Here is a 10,677-nt window from a genome sequence, read left to right on the forward strand (position 1 = left end):
AAAGTGTGGGAATAAAATATTAGAATTTATCTTTAATTTTTGTATTCCCCTCTTTTGATTAATATTTTTGTTGGGTTTTATGATGCACTTAATAATTAGTATACTAGTACATGCATATAATTTATAAATGAATAAAATGTATCTGTTTAGATACATGCTCATTTTTTAAATGTGGAAAATATTAGTACCTAATTCCTAGGATTGTGCCAAGATTAAATGAGTTAGTATATGTCACATACTTATAACATCACCTGGAAAATAGAGAGCACTATATAAGGGTCAGTTATTACTATTACAGTGTACAGTTGTAGGAGATTTAATGAACTCCCCTCCTAGGAATATACGTGGAGAGTGGTACTCAATAAGTGTTAGCTATTATTATTAAAATGGTAGCTAAATATTCTATATACCCAAATCTCACCAAAATGATAGCATAAATAGAAAAAAAATGTATAAATCGGTAACAATCTTGGAAAATTGAGTAGGTGACATTAGTGAGTCAGGAACTATGAGAAATATCTACATATTATCATGTAAATAAGACCAGTATGACATGAAAACCCACAGGACTGAGAAACTACAGTGCAATACAGGTGGAAAAAGACACTGAAGGAAACTGAGTTTTCACATGAAATCATGGAGAAACCCCAACATTAGACACGTAAGAGATTAGGCATAGATAGGTAGCTGATGGGGATGGCCAAAGGGATAATTAATTTTAAAATAGGGTATCTTACCTACAGAATATGTCACCATGGGCACAGAAACATGATACCCTTGGGACAAGGTCTTTGGCACACTAAAGGCCTGCACAGCAGTCTATTCCTTTAGCATCAGTCCAATTCACTACCAGTGAAAGAGTTAATATGAAAAATACTAGAAAAACTCACCCCACCTCCTAATTCTGATTAATAAGGCCCTCATTTGTGAAAATTTTCAGAAAACCAAGATTCATTAGACTTTTGAAGGAACACAATGGAAAGCATACATTGATCAGTGAAATCAGTCCCTAAGCAAAACACATTAATGGTTCCCCAGTAATTTGTTTTCTGACTTATGAGAACTTATAGAACCATTTCATCTATACTTAAAGTCAAGAGGGCATTGTGACTTTAAAAACAAAAATGGGCTTCTACGATAAAGAAGCAGAAAGCTCTAATTATGGGAGATTAAAACATGATAGCTGGTATTTTAAATAAATCAGTAGGAAGGGCTGAAATGGTAGAATTGGCGTACCTAACTACAAAATTTTATGATTTAGAAGACTATAGAAAAGGATTCTATTGAAATACATTGCAAAAAGATAACAATGAAAACTATAAGAGAACACTTTTGAAACATGGAAAATGCATATTAGACCAAAAACAATCAATAAGAAGAAAATGGAGATGAGAGAAGAAACAAGCTTTTTTTTTTTGAAAGACTTTCTTCTCTCGGTTTCTGAGAAATACTATTTCCTGGATTTGCACTTACTTTAATGGCTATTCCTCTTCCTCCTGAGCTAGGCACACATTCTCTTTCTAAACCTTGACTATTAGAGTATCCCAGGGCTCAATTCTCAATCTTCTTTTCTCCATTTAAACTCATTACTTAGATGACTTTATTCAGTTGCAAGAATTTAAATACCATATATATGTGGATAATTTCAAAATTTATATATCAACTCCCATTTGTTACCTGAACTCACATACAGTCATGTGTCATTTTATGACAAGGATATATTTTGAGAAATGCATTAAGTTATTTTGTCTTTGTGTGAACCTCATAAAGTGTACTTACACAAAACTAGATAGTGTAGCCTACTACACAGCTAGGCTATATGGTATAGTCTATTGCTCTTAGGCTACAAATCTGTACAGCATGTTACTATACTGAATATGGGAGGTAATTGTAACACAAAGGTGAGTATTTGTATATCTAAACATAGAAAAGGTACAGTAAAATTAGAGTGTAAAATATCAAAAACATTAAAGCTACATAGGGCCCTTACTATGAATTGAGCACACAGGGCTGGAAGTTGCTTTGCATGTCAGTGAGTGAGTGGTAAGGGAATGTGCAGTCCCAAGACATTACTGTGCACTACTGTACACTTTGTAAACACTATATACTTAGGCTGTATTAAACTTATGAAATTATATTTTTTCTTTATTCCATGATAAATTAACCTTATCTTAAGGTAACTTTTTTACTTTACAAACCTTCAACTTGTTTTTAACTTTCTGACTCTTCAGTAATAACACTTAAATCACAAAACACTGTACAGTTATACAGAAGTATTCTCTGTTTATATCCCTTTTCAACAGGCTCTTTTCTATTTTTAAAATTTTCTATATTTTTTATTTTTTAAACTTTTTGGTTAAAAACTAAGACACAAACACATGTATTAGCCTAGGCCTACCCAAGGTCAAGATGGTCAATATCACTATCTGCTACCTCCACATCTTATCCTACTGGAAAGTCTTCAGGGGCAATAACACGTGGAGCTATTATCTCTCATAACAGTGCCTTCTTCTGGAATATCTTCTGAAGGACCCACCTGTGGCTGTTTTACAGTCAATTTTTTTTTCATATAATTAGAAGGAGTACATTCTAATGTAATGATAAAAAGTATAGCAAATAGATACACCAATAACATCGCTTTTTATTACCATTATCAAGTATTGTGTACTATACATAATCATATGTGCTACACATTTTTATTTTATTTTTGAGATAGAGTTTCGCTGTTTTTGCCCAGGCTAGAGTGCAATGGCACAATCTTGGCTCACTGCAACCTCTGCCTCCTGGGTTCAAGTGATTCTACTGCCTCAGCCTCCCAAGTAGCTGGGATTACAGGCACCCACCACCACGCTCAACTAATTTTTGTATTTTTAGTAGAGACGGGGTTTCACCATGTTGGCCAGCCTGGTCTCAAACTCCTGACCTCAGGTGATCCACCCAACTCAGCCTCCCAAAGTGCTGGGATTACAGGTGTGATCCACTGCACCTGGCCTGTATGTGCTGTACTTTTATATGACTGGCAATGCATTAGGTTTGTCTACACCAGCATCACCACAAACACATGAGTCATGTGTTGTGCTATGATATTTATGATGGTTTCCACATTACTGGGCTGTAAGAATTTTTCAGTTCCATTAGGATCTTATGGAACCACCACCATATTTGTGGTCCTTCATTTATGGAAACATTGTTATGTGATGCATGATGGAATTTAATTTCCCACACATCATGCATACATGAAGATATAATTGGCATATAATATTAATGTGGCCAAACTAAATGTTTGTATTCCCCAACCCAATATGCTCTTCTTGCAGTGTTCCTTAAACTCAGTAAATGCCCAAACCTGAAGTCATTATTGACTTTTTTTTTTACCTCCTCCAAACTAAACTTTCTGTAAATCTAGTGAACTCAAGCTTCAAAAAATTTCCAGAACCGTATAGTTTCTCTGCCTCAAACCTGGATCCAAACATTTCTTCAGGAAATCCTGCTTCCTTTTATTGGAGAATATGTTAGGCACTAAGATCTTTTTACTAGATATACTAATTGCTACTGGGGCGTCATTGATATTAGACTTCTTCAGTGGTCAGTGCTAAAGCTACCACAGGGTTCTTCCTAACCTGCCCCCATTCAATATTTGTATTTCCTTTATTCCACTGTGAGAACCCTGCCTTCAAATAATATTCATATTTATTCTATCCTAGAATATACAATTTCAGAATATGAAGCCAATATGAGTTCCAAAAGACAAACATAACGAGTAAAATTCAAGATTTCTTTCTGTTTTATGTGTATTTAGACTATATCCTTGCCAGAGTACAATTTCAAATGTTACTTGAATTCAGTTTTTTTTCTCCATATGCTTAAGTTATTTACTTGAGAACTGTTATGACCTTTGGGTTTGTTTTTAATTTTAGAGTCTCATTTATTAATCTTCTTGATTTATTTTATTGCTTGAATTAAAAAATTTATATGGTGCAAAAATCAAAACTTTTATACTCAGAAAATTTTCCTTTCCATTCCTCCCCTCTTCACCCTAATCCTATAGGTTACCATTTTAATTGGTTTCTGGTTTATCCTTTCTGTGTTTCTTTTTTGGGAAAAACAAAAAAACAAAACAAGACAAACAAAATAAAAACCTTGTAACCAAAAGTAAGTACTGAAAACCTAAGGGTGTCATGCCAAATGGACATAGGAGCCAGTTTGAGGTGGTTCCCACAGGTTACAGTTGAGATAATTTGGGCATAAAAAAAGAATAACAATGACAATAAATTGAATTTTTTAATAATGAGTTCCTAGTGAATGCTATGTGGATATTTTTTCCAATAACTCTTTAGAGTTCCATATTTCTAAAACATAGAATAAAATTATATATCCAGAATCCAAGAACTCTCACTGCCTCCACTGCCATCATCTTAGTCCAAGCCACAATCTTTCAGCATATAGATTATTGCAATAGCCTCCTAACTAGTCCCTCTGCTTCCACCAAACCTTCTCCAGAGAGGACTCATTAGTGGTCCACTCAAAATGTAAGTCACATAATGTGAACGTGCTGCTCAAAACCCTCCAGTGGCTTTCCAGGAATAAGCGTCAACGTCATTAAAATACACTCCCTAGTACTTTCTGTATTTTTAAAATAATGTTCCTGCTATAGACTGAATGTTTGTCTTCCCTCCAGATTGACATGTTGAAATCCCAACCCCTATGTGGTTATGTTATGATGGTATTAGAAGGTAATGCCTTAGGAAGTGATTGGGTCATAGGATGAATGGGATTAATGCCCTTACATAAAGGACTGAAGAAGTTCCTCACCACTTTTTCCATGTGAGGATAAAATGAGAAGATAGCCATCTTCAAAACTGGAAGACTGACCTCGCCAGAACCTAGTCATTGTGACATCATGATCTTGAGCTTCCAGACTCCCCAGAACAGTGAAAAATAAAATTCTGTTGTTTATAATCCACCCACTTTATGCTATTTTGTTATAGAAGCCTAAATATTGGGATAACTTTAAACATCACTTTGTTTTATGTGTGTGTGTGTGTGTGTGTGTGTGTGTGTTTATATTGATGATGCAGAGATGTGCTACGTAAATCCACAACTTTTTGATAAGATCCACAGTAATTTTAGCACAATTTAGGGGAAGGCAGGGGCGATGTGAAAGCAGCCATCTATAAATTTCCAGAATGACAAGCGATGACCATGTTATTTCTGATTTCCAAATGGTGAGCCGACTGATTTGAACCTAGTAATCTTCATTGAGAATTATAGATTATAAAGGCAGAGATAAACCGATTAGCAGCATGCCTACACTCTCCTTAATTCTTCTTCCAACCACAAAATATCATTTCCACTTTCAGACCTCCGAAAGAATCATGAGTAGAGATGGGAATGTTGCATGGAAGCTATTAAAAGCAATTCCCTCTTTCTCCTCACCAAGGCCCAGTTTACTTTAGGTACATTCCACCAATTTTCCCTTTATTTAGCCTCAGAGTTATTACACAGCTGTTATAGGTTATCAAACTTTCCCCTTATCTAAAATACGTTTGTGCAACAGTGCTAGTAGTCACACAGATTTTTCTGGCTAATAAATATTGTTCATCATCTCCTTTTTCATTAAGAAACCTAACTTCTAGAATCAGATACACCTGATTACAGCTATTACTTAATAGTTGGCTTTGTAGAGTCTTTGTCTACAAAAAGGAATTAATGTATTACTTACTTTGTAGTCTTCTTGGGTTGTATTCCAGCCCCACCATTTTACCGTCTATCAGCTATGCCATCTTTGAAGTTACTTGCTCTCTCTGTGTAGTAGTTTTCCTATAAAATGGAATAAGACTTACTTCATAAGATCTTATGATTATTAACTATTAATAAATAAATAATAAAATACAGAAGTTATTTATTGGGATCTCACTACAAGTTAGATTCTGTGCTAAGGACTTTACATATATTAACATATTAAATATCATAGACAAAGGCCTAGGTTGGTATATTAGAGAAAATTTTAAAATGCTAGAGTGGCTGTGGCTGCTGTGTAGTGAATAAGGGAGAAAGTGGCACAAGATTAGGTGTTTAACATAAGAAAGAGCTACATCATGCCCTTTATAGGCTATGTAAACGATTTTGAATGTTATTTTAAACATCATGTAAGGCTTTTGAATTATATTAAGCCAGAAATACAGTAAGTTTCTAGAGTGTATCTAATCATGTGAAAGGCTTAAACAGATCTCATTGTGAGAACTTAAAAAAATACATTAAATTTGTCTAAATGGTGGCAATAGTTGATCTTGACAAGAGTAGTTTTATGAGGATTTGTATAGTGAAACTCCAGTGTACTGTTTGCATCTGTGTCCCCATCCAAATCACATGTGGATTTGTAATCCCCAATGTTGGAGGTGGGGCCTGGTGGGAGGTGATTGGATCATGAGGGTGAATTTCTCATGAATAGTTTAGCACCATCCTTTTTGTGCTATACTCCTGCTAGTGAGTGATTTCTTATGAGATCTGGTAGTTTAAAAGTGTGTAGCACCTCCCACCCTTGATCCTGCTCCTGCCATGTAAGATGTGCCTGCTCCCACGTCAAGTTCTGCCATGATTGTAAGTTTCCTGAGGCCTCTCCAGAAGTCCAGCAGATGCCAGCATCATGCTTCCTGTACAAACTGCAGAATTGGGAGCCAATTAAACCTCTTTTCTTTATAAATTATCCAGTCTCAGGTATTTCTTTATAGCAATGCAAGAATGGACTCATACACACTAGTGTATCTCTGATTGTAATGTCTGTAGTAACATCTAAAAAAATTAAATTGTTTGGGTTGTTTTTGATGTTGTACACTCCAGAAAGGCAATGCATTATATGACTTCTATAAATCCCTTATAGTTCTCCGATTCCAAGATGTTCACTCTTTTCTGCATGGAATTTCTTAAACGAAAGTGAAATCTGAATCATAGACAACATTGCTATTGTTGGTTTTAAAGCAAGTATTATTTCCACTTACCAACATGTACCTGGATATCTGATGAAAATTTCGTCAATTCTTTTCTTGTATATTTGTATTTCAGAGAACTGATAGAACCAAACTCGTAGCATATCAAATTTTTTTCCACATAATACCCATCCAAATAATAATAATTCTCAGTTATCTGGCTTCCATTTCTTTGTAATTTATCCATGACTTATTTTTCTATTCTGCTACTGTTAACTCTTCAAAAATTTTGCTGTTCATTAGCACATCTCTCAGACAGTGAACAAGGAAAGCAACAAAAATAAGTTGAATCAAATCAGGTTGTTTTATTATTCATCACCAGATCTCAAAAAGAAGCTGTAGGAAGAGAATGAAAATTAATTTCTGAATGGATATTTTGGATTATCTCAGTCTTAGCTAGTGCCCATGTATCAGAAAAATAATCAGCTTCGTTATTGACAAATCTAGCGTTTTTGATTTTATATAATTGCTAGATGGCTCTTACAATAATACAAATAACAGAAAATTCACAGATGGTTCTGCATGATATTCAGGCACCATTCAAAAGTGAAAAGATGCAGAACTATAACCCCTTTCTAGGACATCCCTGAAGGAGAGCGGTGAAGGGAAATCTTCCCAGTGAGCAGAACTTCGAGGAGTGCACATAGTTGTGCACTTTGCATGGAAGGAGAAATGGCCAGATGTGCGATTAGATACTGATTCATGGGCTGTAGCCACTGGTTTGACTGGATGGTCAGGGATGTGGAAGAAGCCTGACTGGAAAATTAGTAACAAAGAAATTTGGGGAAGAGATCTGTGAATGGACCTCTCTGAGTGGTCAAAAATTGTGAAGATATTTATTTCCAATGTGAGTGCTCACCAACTGGTGACCTCCGCAAAGGAGGATATTAAAAATCATGTGGATAAGATGACCATTCTGTGGACACCATGCAGCCTCTTTCCTCAGCCACCCCTGTCATCGCCCAATGGGCCCATGAAAAAAGTGGCCATAGTGGCAGGGATGGAGGTTACGCATGGGCTCAGCAACACGGACTTCCACTCACCAAGGCTGACCTGGCTATAACCAGTGCTGAGTGCCCAATTTGCCAGCAGCAGAGACCAACACTGAGCTCTTGATATGGCACCATTCTTCAGGGTGATCAGCCTGCTACCTGGTGGCAGGTTGATTATATTGGACCTCTTTTATCATGGAAAAGGCAGAGGTTTGTCCTTGCTGGAATAGACACTTACTGTGGATATGGGTTTACCTATCCTGCACACTATGCTTCTGCCATGACTACAATCCGTGGCTCACGGAATGCCTTATCCTCCGCCCTGGTACTCCACACAGCATTGTCTCTGACCAAGGCACCCCCTTTATGGTTACAGAAGTGTGGCAGTGGGCTCATGCTCATGGAAATCACTGGTTTTACTATGTTCCCCATCATCCTGAAGTAGCTGGATTGATAGAATAGTGAAATGGCCTCTTGAAGTCACAATTACAATGCCATCTAGGCAACAATACTTTGCAGGGCTGCAGCAAAGTTCTCCAGAAGGCCCTGTATGCTCTGAGTCAGCATCCAATATATGGTACTGTTTCTCCCATAGCCAGGTTTCACGGGTCCAGAAATCAAGAGGTGGAAGTGGAAGCGGCACCACTTACCATCCCCCCTAGTGATCCACTAGTAAAATTTTTGCTTCCTGTTCCCACAACAATACATGCTGCTGGCGTAGAGGTCTTAGTTTCAGAGCAAGGAATGCTCCCACCAGGAGACACAACAACGATTCCATTAAACTGGAAGTTAAGATTGCCACCTGGACACTTTGGGCTCCTCCTACCTTTAAGTCAACAGGCTAAGAAGGGAGTTACAGTGTTGGCTGGGATGACAGACCCAGATTATCAAGATGAAATCAGTCTACTGCTCCACAACAGAGGTAAGGAAGTATATATATATGGAATGCAGGAGATCCATTAGAGTGTCTCTTAGTATTATCATGACCTGTGATTAAGGTCACTGGGAAACTACAGCAGCCAAATCCAGGCAGGACTACAAATGACTCAGACCCTTCAGGAATGAAGGTTTGGGTCACTCCACCAGGAAAAAAACAGACAAACAAACAAACAACAACAAAAAACAACGTGCTGAAGTGCTTGCTGAAGGCAAAGGGCATACAGAATGGGTAGTAGAAGTAGGTAGTCATCAATACCAGTTATGACCACGTGACCAGCTGCAGAAACAAGGACTGTAATTGTCATGACTATTTCCTCCTTCTATTGGTAAAAACATTGTATGTATACACTTGTACCAAGGAAATATCTTCATTTTATATCCTTTCTACTTTAACATGTGACATAAGATTTATTGACTTCACATCAACATTTAAGTGTTGTTAACTTTATGTAATAGTATTTGGGTTGGGGATTGGTGCATTTCTGGTTGTATGAAGGACAGTTGTATTATGTTACATGTAATTATAACCTTATTATTTTCTTTATTGAAGATTACGTATGATTTCATAAGATGTGTATGGGTCCACGTTGACAAGCATGGACTGGTGATGGTTAATACTGTGTGTCAACTTGATTGGGTTGAAGGATACAAAGTATTGATCCTGGTGGTGTCTGTGAGGGTGTTGCCAAAGGAGGTTAACATTCAAGTCAGTGGGCTGGGAAAGGCAGACCCACCTTTAATCTGGGTGGGTACACTCTAGTCAGCTGCCAGCCCAGCTAGAATATGAACAGGCAGATAAATGTAAAAAGAGAGACTGGCCTATTCTCCCAGCCTACATCTTTCTTCTGTGCTGGATGCTTCCTGCCCTCGAACATCGGACTCCAAGTTCTTCAGTTTTGGAAGTCGGACTGGCTCTCCTTGCTCCTCAGCCTACAGATGGCCCATTGTGGTACCTTGTGATCATGTGAGTTAATACTTAATAAACGTCCTGTTATATAAATATAAATATATATATATTTCCATTAATTCTGTCCCTATAGAGAACCCTAATACATCTAGCTTACACACTTAAAAGAGATGACAAGATAAAACAGTAAACCATTGTTTAACATGTGTACTAATCTGTATGAATAAGTAATTGTGTAGAAATAAAGGAAATAAGAACATATGAAAGACTTCTTTGACACAATATATATCTATATTCTGAAATTAGTCATTATGGTACTTCTATTCCAATGATGAGTCCATTAGTAACAGACTAAATTGATTAGAGATAGTTTCTTTGTCTTTATTAAGGATGGAGTTAACTGAGGCTTAACAAACTGGTTCAAGTCTTTTTTTTAATATTATTATACTTTAAGTTTTAGGGTACATGTACACAATGTGCAGGTTAGTTACATATGTATACATGTGCCATGCTGGTGCGCTGCACCCACTAACTCGTCATCTAGCATTAGGTATATCTCCCAATGCTATCCCTCCCCCCTCCCCCCACCCCACAACAGTCCCCAGAGTGTGATGTTCCCCTTCCTGTGTCCATGTGATCTCATTGTTCAATTCCCACCTACGAGTGAGAATATGCGGTGTTTGGTTTTTTGTTCTTGCGATAGTTTACTGAGAATGATGATTTCCAATTTCATCCATGTCCCTGCAAAGGACATGAACTCATCATTTTTATGGCTGCATAGTATTCCATGGTGTATATGTGCCACATTTTCTTAATCCATGTCTATCCTTGTTGGACATTTGGGTTGGTTCCA

The sequence above is a fragment of the Gorilla gorilla genome, chromosome X (assembly GCF_029281585.2).
Source record: "Gorilla gorilla gorilla isolate KB3781 chromosome X, NHGRI_mGorGor1-v2.1_pri, whole genome shotgun sequence".
NCBI lineage: Eukaryota > Metazoa > Chordata > Mammalia > Primates > Hominidae > Gorilla > Gorilla gorilla.